The sequence below is a fragment of the Leguminivora glycinivorella genome, chromosome 13 (genome assembly GCF_023078275.1).
Source record: "Leguminivora glycinivorella isolate SPB_JAAS2020 chromosome 13, LegGlyc_1.1, whole genome shotgun sequence".
In the NCBI taxonomy this organism is placed as follows: domain Eukaryota; kingdom Metazoa; phylum Arthropoda; class Insecta; order Lepidoptera; family Tortricidae; genus Leguminivora; species Leguminivora glycinivorella.
In genome coordinates this window covers 14,096,058-14,113,810 of record NC_062983.1, presented here as the reverse complement: position 1 = coordinate 14,113,810, position 17,753 = coordinate 14,096,058, and the positions used below count along the sequence as shown (strand labels likewise).

At 36.5% G+C, this 17,753-nt stretch overlaps 1 protein-coding gene across 4 annotated transcripts in view; it reads left to right on the top strand.

Moving 5' to 3' along the window:
* The window catches only part of LOC125232397 (ETS-like protein pointed), a 198,546-nt gene that overhangs the window by 157,319 nt on the left and 23,474 nt on the right, over positions 1-17,753 (top strand). The window lies entirely within an intron of this gene.

The following is a 17,753-nucleotide window of genomic DNA, read 5'->3' as shown; positions in this document are numbered from 1 at the left end:
TCTCAGTATATTTAATGAAACGTATCGAATTTGAGCCGAAAGCGAGGGCAATAACGTACGGTAATTGAAGTGGCGACCGGCCAAGGATCGTTATCATTTATATCCATGAAGAGTTTCGGACTGTTGATGACTACTGGTTACTACCTATCAGTGGCGGCTGGTGATAATTTCTACTAGGCAACATTGAGAAAAAATAAACCTACCTTAATATTAGATACTTTACTAATAATCAATTTTAGGCAAGCCTTTGGGAATCGGCTTGTATGGACCAGCCGCTACTGCTACCTATGCTTATTTATATGTTCTAGCTCTTAGAGGCCTATAAGGTCTCCAATTTCATTCGAAAGTTAATCTAAATTTGAGCTTTACAAGAAATTGTAATTGTCTTGTGATAGTTTGATATAAGTACAAATAAAATGATAATGATAAAGATACGTTCGTCTATCTATCTCTCTCTATTCTTGTATGTATTATGTAAAGCTTTGTTGTGAACAGTGGGTACTATGAGTAATGAGGCTACTGATATTCTGGCGGTTAGGTCCCATATGTAATATATTGTAATGTCTATACGGTAAAGTGCTGTGGCTGCGAGATAACTAAAGTCGCCGTCAATACAATTTGTGAACAATGTAAACAAACCTTGTAGTCAATATGTCTTTAATTTCCATTCTAACTCATCAGATACTGGCTAAATCCATGTGTTATTTAATCAATTCATCTCACATTATGATCCTCAACATTAAAAATAATAAAATTGTGCTAAAATATTGATATTTTGTATAATAGTTTGTTTACATTGTTGACAATTTCTATTGACGGCGATTGTAAGGCTATTATTTACTTTTTTCACAATTTATAGTAATAGGATAAATACCGATACAAATAATTAAAAAATATAATCAGTAAATAATGACGTAATAAAGTTTAGGTGTTGCCACATTATTGACTCTACAAATACTCAATGCGTGGTATACATTACTATATTTACTATTTCAGGCTAAATTAACTTTATCGCTGAAACATATGTAACAGCGCAACTGATATATTTTTCCTTAAGCTATTAAATTATTAAAAATTCGGGCCACACACTATTATGAAAGGAATAAGTCTACGTAGTTAATTGAACATATCTACTATTAAAAACAGCATAACAAATACAATTATTTTTTACAAATAAAAAAAATATAAAATAATTCTAACAAGACGAAGATTTATCAAGTTAGGTTAAACAATTTCATGTAAGAATTTGTTCTCTATCACTCAGATTTTTATCATTTATGTAAATATTACTTTTAAACTTACAAACAAGATGGAACTAAACATTTTTTTTTTATCATGAGCAGTTCGTAAAAAGCGTATGCAAACGCACCTGCTTCGCCTTGTCTACGATTCCTTCAACAACATCACCCTGTATAATAAATATAATCAATCCAACTAGCTAGATAGGGTAACCTATCCCATTAACTCACTCCATAACTGTCAGATTTGAAGTGTTGACAAGAAAAGTATTGAGCTTTCTAAGATATCAATAAAAAGATACGTGTCGGTTCGAGCAGCCACATCCGGTGGGCATTGTGCTTCAACTGGCGAGCTTCCGGCGAAACGCGATACTTGCTCCTGCGCACGTGCGCGACCTTTTCAAATTTCGAACTAGGATTTTTGGAACAAAGGTCTGGCGGGTTTAGACTAGCTAGAGCTTGCATGCAATTTTCATTGCGGTAAAATAAAAAATCTAGTTACTTACTTTTGATGTAAGTATTTACATTGAAACACAAGTAATATTTTGTTTATTATACTACTTTTCTTGTACTTAGACAGGCAAAGGTCGGGCTAGTGACCTTTGCCTGTCTACGTTTTTCTACTGTCCTATACTCCAATTTACACAGACAATAACACACAACTGGTTGATTACTAATATTCCATGTCTAATAAATGATTATAGTTTAGGTACATAGAGGTAAGTATACCTGCAGAAATGGGTAACTTTAGCTCCTTTCAATATATTCGAATGGATCATTTTACGCGTCTTAGCTTAGAAAACCTAGAACACCTCAGAAGGACTTAAAATATCTCCATGAACATTGAAAGACAACTTTAAATTTAAAGATCTTAAGGTTTACTGTAGGACTTCTACGAGATGTATAATCAAAAGTCACTCCTCAAACGCTAGCTGAGCAAAGACAATGAGATATAAAAAAACGCGAAGCAGCACGTGCGGGATAAAAACACGATTAAACTGCCTCTACGGAATGTTGCTTGAAACCAAAGTGCAGTAATAATGTATGAACTCTGCACTCACTTAAGACCTTATAGATACACACGTATTGTGCTACCTCTTATGTCTAAACTTTAACACGTGGCCGTTAAGTGCCATGGCATAAAGTTGTTTTTCAAACCTCAATAAGTCAGATAAGAGTTTTATAAAATTCGGAATGATCAACGATATTCATAGCCAAATACACGTGAACAATATTATGTCAGATTTTAAAAAGGTACAACTGATTAATCCACGAATATTGTTCGATGACAAAAGTGGGTATAAAAGAAATCCTTGAACGTCACAGGTAAGGATTTGGAATTGGCTTTGAAGGGTTGACTACCAAAAGCGCAAGGGTGATCCACCATATTGTGTATTTGGAGGGTGCTCGCGGGCCCTTGTCCTTCAATAAGCCCTTAATAAGGGCCCTCGGGCCCTATTCAGTGCCCTTTCTTACACATTTACCTATTTCAGGTGGCCCTGATTGATCCTATAAATCTTATTTCGCCTGTCAATGCTTTGATTTTGGGTCAATTCTTCTAGCATTCTCGAAACTGATCCTTATCGCCTGTACTGTACCTCATAGGTTATTTGAAAACAATTGATAAATTTAATTTACCCTTAAATTTCGTTAACCTTACTGCCGCCTACATATATCAAATTTAAAATGATGTTTGCTAAAAAATATTTAGATTTTTGCTATAACTAAAAAAAGAATATGTTTAATGGGAAACCCGTGTTTAAGTTATCCTCGTACAAAGTTCTTGTAAATACCTAACTACAACGTTGTTGTTGGTCGCTACCAGTGCGGTTCGTGGAATGCTGATAATGGTTATCACCAAGTACCTACATTTTAGTTATAAATTAAATGCCTTTTATAATTACGTACTTATAGATATTATCTAATATTTTGCTCCCACGTACCGAATTACAATGTCAGTTCTCTGTTAAAATTGTAGCATTATTTACATTCACAAAAAAAAACGTGTATTACATTACCTATTGCGCAAAGTGTTCTTAAGATGAAATTGGAGACTTTTATAAACTTCACAAGCTCCCGAAAATTAACTTTTGAAAAAAATCCTCTTTCACAGTTCACACAGAAATAGGAATCTTCGAATAATTGCAGGTGTTAAGACTAATCTATGGGAAAGGATTCGCGAATAGGGGTTGAATAGACAGAGACGCAATATTAAGTGTCGGGTTACGGGAGCTTTGTCGGCGCCCGCGGCGCCTTTGAAGCCGAATTCAATTAATCGGCGTATTTGCGGCGCTGGAGGAATCCTCGCAAGAACAAATATTTGCTGAGTGTTCATTACCAGCTATTAGGCGCGTTTTAATTGTGCCGCGGACGCCGATTGCCTTTATCGGCGAAACGCGAGAAACTCCGAAAAATAGGTTTCTTAGTAATAGAAACGAGATGTGTTGCTGTAATTTTAGCGCTAGCTTTATAAGGGTTTTATGGCATCTAGGTATGTACAGTCGAGTTCATAAATATATGTACATTTCTGCACCTTTACTCGTTGCGATAAGATGAAAAAATGTACACATATTTATGAACTCGACTTTACTTGCCGACTACATACGGTACAAGTAATTGGTCTGATGCTTACCGACTCCAAGACCGAGCTAGTTTCATTTGAAATTGTGATATTGTAGTGACAAGTTGCTAGCCCATACACTCCACAATTGAACCTTTATCCCTGAGTTGACTTCTACGACATCCACACACACACGAGGGAACTTGTGAGGAAAAGTGGTGGTGTAATTCGTACACGGTGAGTACTCGGAAAAATAATATTCTTGAAATAAAATCTAAAGAAAACATTATATTTGACACTATACAGTCCAGGACAAAACATCAGACATTAGTAATAGCTGCAGCGACAGAGGCAAGTGGGCGGCGTTTTAAATTGGAGCGCGTGTGACGTCACTTCCGTTGCCAATAACTCCTCGTGCTGGCCTCCGTCATATCGGAGATGTGGAGATGCCACCGCGTTCATCGTGTTTTTAAATTTGGAGCTCTCTGTCGATGAAACGGTGTGGTGTGTTTATTGGTAAGGGACAAATATCTTAATTTATTCAAAATGAAAAATTACTATAATTTCATTATAATTTAACGACATCTACTGTCCTAACAATTTACCAAGATTATACCTAATAACAGTAATAACCCATACCAAAAAACTCTATCTCTATGCACCCTGCATTGTGGTAAATTCGAAAGTCGTCTAATTTCGAAAGTCACATAAAAATCACCACTATTTCCATCATTATCAAGATTCCCCTTTCGAAATTACCCGAGCATTTCTGTTGTTCGAAATTACCCCTATGCACCTTAGTAGGATAAGTCAGTATTAGAAGTGACATTTCTTCAACCAAACATGTCACGCCGTTAAACAATGGTTTGCTATTTATGACACTAACAATTCCGATCCATGTATCACTCGTATCAAGAGCAAGTTTACCGTATATTAAAGTTCTGAGTGTATCTGGCCCATATTAGTACTAAACCAAGACGGGAAACTCATATTGGAAGTTCCTTTCCGTTCATAACGGAACAACCACAGACGTTTTATGACAACAATGTTTAAGAAAAAAAAAATGTAATTGTCTATCAGTTCCACAATTGAATTCTTAACCACAGATAAACCAACTTTTTAATATTTTAAAAAGATTATGTTAGTGTGTTTGGTTTACCATGCTACAAAAAGATTAACTTTTAAGTATGTTTAGCCAGTGATCATTCATTCAGTGTTTGTTTTCCCTCACGTGAAACAAACGTATCTGGTCACAGAGTTGAATGAAGTCGACCCGTGTCACAGTGACAGCGTGACAGTGTTGTGACAAGCTATCGGCTATCGTCAGGGCCGCGCCTACGCCATCCTGCGTGATAACAGGGATAAGTAGCCATTTTATATTTTTATTATTCATTGTGATAAACAGCAAAGCCTATTCCGAAATAAAAATCAGGGACAAATATTTTTGGTCATCACAAAAATAAATGCCCTGAGAGGGATTTGAACCCCGGAAATTTGTTCATAGGCTGTGCCACTAACGACTAGGCCAAACCGGTCGCGAAAATAAACAAAAAAATAATCATTACATTTAAATACTACCAATCACCTACAAACTAGTAGGTAAATAAAGAATAAAGGATTTGTCAATTAGCAAAAGTAGCTGAGTTGACCCATGACTTTTGAAGTGTACACTCATGTGATTTACTTTTATAGCAGATCACATATTTTTTATCTGCTATTTACAGCATTAATTATGCATGAAACCAAATAAAATAACATTTTTATTATTACCAAACAGTCTAAATTCCATTATCCTTATTTAGCAGGAAACTGAACTTAACCTTTCCGAAAAATCATTTGAAATTCGAAATTAAAATTCAATCAGTCCTTTATATCATGAGTAACCGGATGTACTCCGCTTTTTAATTAGCAAGAAGGTTACAGAGAATGTCTAAAATCTTTTTTTACATTGTAAAGGGCGGGATAATCGTATGCGGCCGTTAGATATTTATAAAGCTTTGACATTTCAGGATGAAGTGCTCCCGTGTCGTACAGATTTATGTTCTGTTTTTCAATGTTTTATCTAAAAAAGATTGTTTATCTGGCACTTCCGTCGTAGCCGCCACCGATACGCTCGCTAGCGCTTTATTGTTTACACTTAATGTAATTCAAAGCAGGGAATTCCTTGGTAAATTGTATTTTTAAATTTAAACGCTGGTATGATGGAGTTTACCCTGTGAATATCGATCGCGCGGCTTATTTCAATGCGGCTTTGCCATTTCGATCGATATTACGCTCATGCCATACGTAATTTCCCTCTGTTCTTGTGCCGACCATTTGCGTGCCTCTGTGTTTTAGTAAAACATCTTAATACATTATTTAAATGCTACCTACAGCAATGCGCAACAGTGCTTTATCGGTATACATATACCTACTGAAACTAAAACATACCACCGAGTGACTTAACTTGTCAGTGCAATATGCATTTTTTAAATTCGACGCCTTTTTCTACTGACGAGGTCGTTGTTCCAGACTATATCCACCTATAAACATTTTTTTTTAATGTAGAAAGAGCTATTTGCAGTTTCTATTTCCTGCCAGCACGCTAACCGAGATTGTTCGAGCATAGACAATATCCCGCGAACCCGCGCGTGTTTATTTCCGCGACACATTTATTCAAATATCGAAAACTCATTTCCCGCGCCATTTCCCTTTTAACGGCGGGCGCTCGTCCTAATTTCATTCCAGTGCATTTCAGGTGCACAAAGGATGAACGACGTCAAAATATTTAGCGAAGCTATAACTAGTGCTTCTGGAGCTAGACTGGGAAATTGAAATTTGCCTGATACAAATAGATATTCTGATTCTATTTTGATTTCAGATTCTAAAAACCGTGAACGGTCTTCAATTGTAACTGTCTATTCCAGCTTAATAAATTTTATTATTTAGAAATATGTATGTGCATATGTAACAACGCTTAAGTTACATAGCTACTGACATTTATTTATACAATACCTACTTAATCAAAACAAAATCTTTACCTACACCCTAACTAAAATATATCACAATAATTAATTACTATTATTCCCAAGAAAATAAAAAGTTCAATTCTAGAAAATGTAGCTATAGATTATCGAAGCGAATATTTGTAGTGTCAAGCGTGATAATCTTAATGATCACCTACTAATACAAGAGCTACTAATGACCTTAATCTTATCCCTCACACTCATTAAGCAACCCGTAGCTCATTAAAAGACGTTGGTTACCATAGAAATCCCAGTGTGACAAAAAAATGATCGCCGAATTTTCGACGCATCGAAATCGTTTCCTTCGTAGACAATGGCCCCTCTATATCCGGCGGCACACGTGCTCAGGTGCCTATTATCCTGTATCTCGCCCCTTCTTGGTACCTTTTGTGACCCTTGAAACCCACCCCCTTGAAACTTGACCCGATTTCGGTACAGCGCCGCCTCCTAGCTCGTGCCCTCCCACCGAATCATATTAAAATCTCCTTCAACTGTGACAATATCCGAAACTGATACTCGGACATCTGCTTCGATCTTTGTCAACATCCGGACTCCCACTCATACAGTAATATTTACAGATCAGAAATGGGCCTACAGTCTACACCTAGTTTCACCGCTACCAAGTTCCACTTCTGATTCTGACTTTGTCCGATAAAAAGGCCGTTGCGAACAATACAAATGGAGTTATTCTGAATTTAAAATTCAAGTGGTTTCCAAGTCTCGGGCACGGCCACTATCAAACAATAGGAATCAACGTCAAGGTCGCGTATGCGTCATTCCAGTCATTATTTTATATGTAATTACGATCTGCGGCGTCACATCGCAGTGAATTAACTTTATAGCCGTGGACGAAAATAGAAAAAAAATATATTCGGTTGATTTTGGATGACTAAAGACAGCTGCGAGACAATTAGGTACTTATGCAAAGTTGATAGCCCCGATGCCAATCAAAAGTATCAATAAAATCATGAACTGTTAACGGACCGCGTAAAAAACAATTCGGCAGATGTTTTGAGTGTCTACGCTTTGACTTTACGGGCATTGTCTAGATCGGAACCATCTGACCGCAGGCGATATTAAACCATTTAAATAAAATTATGTTTGTATTCCTATAGGTACTTAGGACAGCTATGTGCGTTTTCCAATTTCCATTCAGAGTATTGTTTTATTCAAATCACTGTATAGGTAATTTGTTCGCCGGTGTGCTACGCGTAATTTATACTTGTACTTATTAGATTTAGTGGAAGATTTTATTCAAGGAGCAGAAAAAAATATATGTTTTTGAAATTTAAAGACAATTTCAAACTTAAGCTTGGTAGGATTCAGTCGTTAGCCTAATCGTTTTATGAATTGCGGCCTTGCGTAGAGGTAGAGCCGAATTAAAGATTTCTACATCATCATCATTCTCCTGCCCTTATCCCAGTCACTTGGGGTCGGCGCAGCATGTCTTTCTCTTCCATACATCTCTGTCACTCGTCATCTCATCATTAACTTGTTTTAGTTCCATATCATGTCTCACACAGTCCATCCACCTCTTCTTCGGTTTTCCCCTCCCGTTACTTTTTAGATTTCTACATGTCACTCTTAAAAATCTCTGCATTTTCTGGTCGGGAAAATAAAGTTGTAAACTATTGTAGTTTATGAAAGTGTCCAAGTTAATTCAATATTTAGATAGTTAATGTGGGTAATATGATATGCCGAAAGATAAAATCCGCCTGCCTGCCTGTGTGGTGACGGGTTAAGAATTTCACCACCCCCTTTCTTCCCGTGGGTGTCGTAGAAGGCGACTATGGGATATGGGTTAAATTGTGGCGAGAGGCTGGCAACCTGTCACTGCAATGTCACAGTTTCGTTTTCTTTCAACCCCTTATTTGCCAAGAGTGGCACTGAAGCTTTAGTAGTTTCATGTGTTCTGCCTACCCCTTTATGGGATACAGGCGTGATTGTATGTATGTATGTATGTATGTATAAAATCCGCGTGTATTTTACGACAGCTAATCTAACTCTACCGACGGCAATTATGACGCAGAACAGAGTAAGAAGAAATTATAATAAAATTTGGTTTGACAAAGGACAGAGGGTGTTCCCTTCATATGTCGTTAGACTATAAACTAATTTAGGTGCTTGCGCTAATTTTCATGTTTCTCCGGGGGTTAGCAAAAAAAAACCGACGGTTGCGCAACAGTTGGTCGTGTAGCAGGTGGCGCGACAGGTCGGGCCCGCTCGTGTGTCTCCGCCGGCAGTCGTGCGCGCTCGGCGCTCGTCGTTCACACTCGGCCCACAATTTCCACGGCCGCCCTCTCATTCCGCCCGAAAGCTCGCAGTTGGCGATCAGGCGCGAAGCGGAGCGGTGCTACGAACTGTGTGAACCGAAGCTTTCCGATTGACGTTTTGAGCGCGTACTTTTGAATTTTTGAAAGTTTATTTTTACTACAAACTTTAAAAAGCTTAGTTTTTATATTAATTAACAATTAAAGTGAATAAAAATTAGTTGTAAACTGAAGTGCGTGGTAATGAGGTGTATTTGAGTGTTGGTACCGGTGCGGTGCCGGCCGGGTCCGCCATGCTCCTAGTCGAGTCTCCGCGCGAAGCCGCCGTGCCGCCGTGCGCGCTCGACCTGCCCATGTCGGCGCTTACAAAACTGAATTTCACGGACTACAGTGTAAAGTTGAAGGGTTATGAGAGTCAGGATCAGAACACTCGGTTGAACTATGAGCAGGCGCTGGCGAGTGTCGCGCGGCTTGGGTACGACCCGAGCCAGAAGGTGTATGAGCAGCCTCAGCAGAACAGGCTGGCGTTCGACCCGGCGCTGGACGCGATGTGTCCAGACCCCACATATGCCATAACCACAGGTTAGATTCATTTGATTCTAGTTGAATATAAACTGTTGACTCAGTGTTCATCAAGAAAGTATTTAAGTAACTCTACATGTTCGAATTTCAACTATTCTCCTGCCTGCCATAAAAAAACCTATGCTTACACATATTAGAAATATGTACATAAAACATAAATCGCTGATAATGATAATAAATATACATATTAATCGTTAATCGTGACATTGTGCGCATTGAAATTCAATAAACACTGAAAAAATGTTGGTTTAATTAAGTAAGTTTAATAAACTCTGAAACTCGTGCTCGATACTCGACTCGATAAGTCTAATCTAAGCTCGATATGTCGTTTTCAGCATTTAGAGAGATACCTACATGTTTAAGATGAGTCTCTACTATTATTAGAGAATTAACTACATACACAGGGAAAATCCCTAGTACAGTATAATATTATGTTTAATACGATATTTTTAGGTTATCATTATCAAAAACTTGTAAGATGTTCACGTAAGGAAAATTCTCTATTTTATATACGGATACCAATTTCATTATTAATACATAATTTAATCTTTGTTTTCAAAATCATTTTATAATGATAGGTACTCACTATAGTTTCAGAGTACCTATTGTTGTATTACTTATATTATAATGTAACTATACATAGGTAAGCATATTATTTAGGTCATAGGTACCTATTTTCTTTACAATGACTCTGTTATTTATTATATTTTTGGTAGGTAAGGAATAAATTAATATATGTATTAATATTTACCATTATTACCTACTTAGTCATTAACGATCTTGCGGTTACAGGAGGCAAGGTCCGAACAAATATTAAGCGTGTTCGCAATTAATTAATAAATAAATAAACAAATAAATAAACAAAATTATATTAACTCATGTTTTATTATGGTTTGTAATTTATGGTGCATAAATTGTTCGTGGTTTAGTATGCAGTATACAATTTACATCATGTAATTTCAAAATTGTTTTTTAGATAGGTATAAAAAAGAGATGCACCGTTCTGTATTATGTTTCTCGGGAATATGGTGCAACCCGCCTAGTTTCTGAAATTCTGTAAGAACGCAAAATAAGTTGTTTTTACTTGAATCATGAAATATGTTACGATACAAGTGTAATATAATAAGTTTGAAATGCGAGTGTCTATAATTTTTATCCCTCTAAACTGTAAATTGACGCGAGTTGTGAGTTGTCTATATTTACACTTGCACCTACTGTAGAACTTTTTACAGCAGGTACACATATGACCCTTTCTTAATTAGTTTAGGTGTTCTCTCATAGGAGGCTGAAAATAATATAAACCATCGCGTAACAAAGCATCATGGTAGAGCGGTAGTGTTTTATTTCTTTACCACACAGTAGAGTCTGTTCGAAAAGAGAAGAGTCCTGAAATGTATGGAGTCCAATACATTCCACGACTTCTCTTTCCGAACAGACTACTAGATACATACATGTCTTTTCATAAAGCCAATGTGATAACACCATAAACCACTGCTCATTAAATCGGTATGTAGTCCCAGCTTTGTAAAACAAGCTAATCTTACCCATACAAGGGCTAGAAGTTTCCAGCTTGGAAAGCTCAACCGGAAGCACTTTCGCCCGCCATGTTGGATCCGGCGCGCGCGCAAGCTTCCGCCGCGTGACGGGAATCAAAAGCTTCGCGAGCGTCACATGACATTTGCATACATAGATTACGTGACCGCCATGTAAACTGCCTATCTAGACTGTAGCAGGAAGCTTTAGTTTTCATATCATCATCAATATAAATATTCTTATTCGTATAGGTTTGTAATAAACTAATAATAGACAATGGGGGTACAGTCTTTACGGCTTACGCGACCAATAAGAAAAAATCGGACTAGGGAACAAATATCATTAGTTATTAATTATTTTGTATGGTACCTATCTCGGTTTATAAAAAAATGTCTGCTTTTTCTAATTCGGCTTGGAAAATTGGCAATCAAATCTTTATGTGTATATTTTGTATAAAAATGAGCCGTTTGTGATCGTACGCTTCGGTAGAGATCTTATGTGTGTGTGTGTGTGTGTGTGTGTGTGTGTGTGTGTGTGTGTGTGTGCGTCGTACATAATTTGACTCATGTTTCTTTCCCTAGCTGCAAAGGAGCATGTTTCTTTCCCTATCCTAGATGGTCACTATCTAAAGACTAACTGCATTTCATCGAGTATTTATTGCACATCCCGCATAATCTACCGCTTAACCCTAATCTTAATAGCCACAAGCCGGCCACTTAATCAATGGACTTGCAATGCGCACCACGCGTTGTATCGTATGAATATTCATACAGCTGTTCAGATTAAATCGCGGTTGACGCGTGTCCAGCGATGACACCGCCCGGTATGGCGAGAGTAACGGTGCGGTCGATCACCTTTCAGTAATCGCTTCCTTCCTTTTGTGACTATCCACAAATCTTGCGTGATCGCAATGAGAATAGAGGAAATTAAATCATTTTTATAGCGAGACTTGCCCTATATGGACGCAAGTGAAGATCAATGACATCGTTAAGTTTGAAACAAAAACGTTGTGTTAAACAACGTGCATCTATTATTGAAAACTTGAGTTGAGTACATTTTTAATGCCACTTTATGAATGAATTCTTTCATAATTTGTCTACGAATCTTTACATTTTAAACGAAGTGTGTACGTACTTTTAAAGGACTGCAAAATTGTCTTTAAATCACAGCTTAAACCAGCTCCAGTAGCCTAGTAAAGATGACAATAGTTTGCAGAATAGTTATTTGTTATACAAGGGGACAAAGTTGTATTTTAACGCCGAGTGTGGAATTGAAAAACGAGCAAGGGAAAGGATTCTATAGTTGAACCACGAGCGAAGCGAGTGGTTCGAGAATAGAATCCTGAACTTGCGAGATTTTTAACACACGAGAAGTACCTAAAATACATTTGCACCCGAGTGTAACACAAAACTTTTCCCCTCACTATAGCGAGGAAACTACAGCGCAAAAATAGTTATTTGTTATACAAGGGGGCAAAGTTGTATTTTAACGCCGAGTGTAGAATTGAAAAACGAGCAAGTGAAAGGATTCTATAGTTGAACCACGAGCGAAGCGAGTGGTTCGAAAATAGAATTCTGAACTTGCGAGTATTTTAACACACGAGAAGTAAAATACATTTGCACCCGAGTGTATCACATAACTTTTCCCCTCACTATAGCGAGGAAACTACAACGCAAAAAATACGTTTATCACTGCTTCCAGTAGTTCCACAGGTGGTAAATCATCTTTATTTACTAGATTCACCTACTTTTATCAATTTTAAAGAAGTTAATTTGACTTTATTCAAGGTCAAATTACTTTACCCACTAGTGGATAAAATGCATTTTTACCCGCTGGTATTAAAGGACAAAACACGTGTTTCCGAGCTAGTGAGGGGAAAATGCGTTTATCACTGCTTCCAGTAGTTTCACAGGTGGTAAATCATCTTTATTTCTAGATTCACCTACTTTTGTCAATTTTAAAGCAATTAATTTGATTTTATTCAATGTAAAATTACTTTACCCACTAGTGGATAAAATGCGTTTTTACCCGCTGGTATTAAAGGACAAAACACGTGTTTCCGAGCTAGTGAGGGGAAAAATCTTTTATCTCTTTATCACTCTTCCATATTGCGATAGAGATAGCTTTTCTTTTCTCAGTCATTGTAATTTGTATCCTAGTTTTTTCATCTCCTGCAACAGCAAAATTTAAAGCCCCCTTTATTATCCCTCAAGTCTCTACACAGAGCCTACCCTCATGCCAGATATAGGGGCAACATTAATTAGTCCAATAAACAGTCCCTAGCTACACCGGCACCGAAATGTTAGAATCACCTGTCAAACACTAAGGTGACCGCCGCCATCTGCTGCCATCTGTTCGAAATAGCGGGGTGCCGCATTCTTGCCTCAGGATTCGACTTAGGTCACCTCGATTAAGAACTAATGGCTTAATAACTGGATGATTTAGCGCGTGCTGGTGTAATTAAGTCTTTGGATCTTTGTTTTATTGGTGTAGCAAATATTTGGTGTATGGAAATGGAAAGTTTTAAAATTTAAAACAAAAAGACAATATAATTGGTTACTTATAAATATAGAAGTTTATAAAACTTAGCTCATTTGACATTTATAACAGTAGTAACTAGTTTTATTTTTATTTTATTTTATTTATTTCTTTATTAATATTAATCCTGACATAGACCTATTTGATTATAAACTGAAATAGATACTTACCATACACTAAAGAAAAAGCGATCAAGCCCACTGGTGGCGAAGCCGAAACAAATAATTTGATTTCTTCCACATAGTTCGATAGACCTATTGCTATAAAAGTTTGCCTTACACCACTACTTTAACATTTAATGTAATAAAATCATAACCAAGAAATTATAAAAAGTATTCGTCAAGTGCATCAGTATGACATGCCCACGATGACGTCACCGTCTCGCCGCCGACGTCACGTTCATTCACAATATGGCCACTTCCGGCGGCGCATTTCCTCCCGTTCATAATCGTCATTCATTCACTCAATACTATCCCGTAATCAAAGCTTTCTACCTCTAGACGGGACGGAATGGTATAAACGTTTGTAGTGTTTTTTTTTTCTTTTTTTGCTAAGTTGCTTCAAAATCGCTTCAAGGAGAGCAACAACAGGGCACAGGGACCGGAAAACCCCTTTTTAGGCTTAACTTCATCAATTTGCTTACCCAATCAATTTTCTTACTAAATAAAACGGTAAGCTTATTGAATCTGTTACTATGAGGTTACCATAACTACTAACTAAGTTAACTCCGAAACCCTATCGCGATAGGGTTTTTAAAACCTGTTTTCATTGAGTTATGGTAAGCTTTATCCGTTCCTTGTTGTCTTTCTACATTTAAACTGGTTTGCTATAGATAGAGCTTGTCTCAGACGCATGCACTCGAATTTGCGTAGTTATTACCATTTGACATGTACGTCATTTAGTTTCTGTATTTGATAGTACAATTATTGACCTACTCGTACTCATCAGTATATTATAAGGGAATAAAATGAAGTAGGTTTTTACAGCAAGCAAGGTTTTGTACCTACTTTTAGGGTTCCGTAGTCAACTAGGAACCCTTATAGTTTCGCCATGTCTGTCTGTCTGTCTGTCTGTCTGTCTGTCTGTCTGTCTGTCTGTCTGTCTGTCTGTCTGTCCGTCCGTCCGTCCGTCCGTCCGTCCGTCCGTCCGCGGATAATCTCAGTAACCGTTAGCACTAGACAGCTGAAATTTGGTACCAATATGTATATTAATCACGCCAACAAAGTTCAAAAATAAAAAATGGAAAAAAATGTTTTATTGGGGTACGCCCCCCCCCCTACATGTAAAGTGGGGGCTGAATTTTTTTTTATTCCAACCCCAACGTATGATATATTTTTGGATAGGTATTTAAAAATGAATAAGGGTTTACTAAGATCGTTTTTTGATAATATTAATATTTTTGGAAATAATCGCTCCTAAAGGAAAAAAAAATGCGTCCCCCCCCCCTCTAACTTTTGAACCATACGTTTAAAAATATGAAAAAAATCACAAATGTAGAACTTTATAAAGACTTTCTAGGAAAATTGTTTTGAACTTGATAGGTTCAGTAGTTTTTGAGAAAAATACGGAAAACTACGGAACCCTACACTGAGCGTGGCCCGACACGCTCTTGGCCGGTTTTTTACTTTTAATTTTTATTTATTTTGAACTTCACTATCAGTCTCATAAAAATAACTATAACAATGCATGTGCTCAAAAAGTGCGTTTACAATGCATGTGCTCGAAAAGTACGTTTTTTACGAAGCAAAATCGTGCAGCAAGTAGTAGGTACTTTTAAAGTAGTACTTTTCCACACTAGTTCTTTTTACTTTAAATTTTGAACTTCACTATCACTCCCATAAAAATAGCTATAACAATGTATGTGCTCGAAAAGTGCGTTTTCTATAAAACAAAATCATGCGGAAAGTAGTACTTTTCCGCACTAGTGTTTTTTACATTCCAATTTTATTTAAATTTTGAAGGCCACCATCCGTCCCAGAAAAATCGTTCGGAAAGTTGTAAATTTTCGCACTAGGGTTTTTTACTTTTTTTTTTAATTATGAACTTCGCTATCAGTCCCGTAAAAATAGCTATTATAATGTATGTGCTCGGAAAGTGCGATTTCTATGTAGCAACATTGTGCGGAAAGTAGTACTTTTCCGCACTAGCGCTTTTTACTTTTCAAATGTTTTTAAATTTTGAACTTCACTAAACGTCCCAGAAAAATCGTGTGGAAAGTAGTACTTTTTCAAACTAGTGCCTTTTACTTTTTTTTTTTTATATTATGAACTTCGCTATGAGTCTCATAAAAATAGCTATTATAATGTATGTGTGCTCGACAAGTGCGTTTCCTATGAAACAAAATCGTGCGGAAAGTAATACTTTTCCACACTAGTGCTTTTTACTTTTCTTTTTTTTTTTACATTTTGAACTTCACTATCCGTCCCCGGAAAATCGTGCGGAAAGTAGTACTTTTCCGCACTAGTGTTTTTTACTTTTAATTTTGAACTTCACTATCAGTCCCATAAAAATAGCTATTACAAAAAAGCGTTTTCTATAAAGTAAGATCGTGCGGAAAGTAGAGTACTTTTCGGCACTGGTACTTTTTACTTTTAATTTTTTATTTTATTTAGGACTTCACTATCAGTCCCATAAAAATAGCTATTACAATGTATGTGCTCGAAAAGTGCGTATTCTATGAAGCAAAATTGTGCGGATAGTAGTACCTACTTTTCCGCACTAGTCACTAGTGCTTTTTACTTTAAATTTTTTTTTTAAATTTTGAACTTCACTGTCTATCCCAGAAAAATCGTGCGGAAAGTAGTATTTTTCCGTACTAGTGCTTTTTACTTTTTTTTTAATTTGTTACTTCTCTATCAGTCCCATAAAAATAGCACTGTATGTGCTCGAAAAGTGCGTTTTCTATGAAGCAAAATCGTGCGGAAAGTACTTTTCCGCACTAGTGCTTTTTACTTTTCATTTTTCTTTAAATTTTGAACTTCACTTTAGTCCCATAAAAATAGCTATTAGAATGTATGTGCTCGAAAAGTGCGTTTTCTATGAAGCAAAATTGTGCGGAAAGAAGTAGGTACTTTTCCTAATATTCACTGGTGCTTTTAACATTTTTTTTTATTTTGCTTTTAACTTTAACTTAACTGATGACTGGGACTGATAGTGAAGTTAAACTTAACTTTAACTTCACTATCAGTCCCATAAAAATCGTGTGGAAAGTAATACTTTTCCGCACTAGTGCTTTTTAATTTTCAATTTTTTTATTTTATTTTGAACTTTACTATTATAGGTCCCATAAAACCAATGTCTTTCAAATTCGAAAATTGTACTAACATAACTTTTATTTTAATAATTACTAAGTATTTTGTCTTATTATGTTTTTTTATTTACTCGTACAATGCAAAGTAAAGCATTGTTTGAAAACTTTGAAACATGTGCGCAAAGATGATTTCCGAAATTCCGACTCGTATCGGCTTATATGACACTCATCAGAAATCACCTACTTTCCGCACTTGTTGCATAAATAGCTATTTTGACATTTTTAACAAAGCCCAATTGAGAAGATGTTTCCAATTATCTGATCGTAAGATATCGATATAATTATTTGCTTTGTTCTTTCACAATATTTTTTTTAGTTAGTTCTTTACTAAAATTTGCTCTCGAGTATGAGCGTCTTTGCTGAGATGGTCCGACGGCCAAACAAAAGGTTGATCTTTAAAAAGCTAAAACTAGAATTGTTCGGAAACGCACAGGTAAGATAGATAAACAATAGAACGACCCGGCGCGCGCTACGAATGCATTCAATGCCAAAACACACTATGATAATTCAGGTCAGTTATGTTTTAAATTTTAGTGTAAGGTTTTAAAGTCCAATATTGTTTGAATCGACATAAAACTACGTTATTTGAATCGACATAAACTTGTTTAGAGACGATACGTATGAGCTTGTACTCGCTATGGTTATTCAATAATAAGTTGAATTTCAATGTGCGCAGAGATTAAAGTTGCTTAAACGGTTTAATAACTAAAATGATAG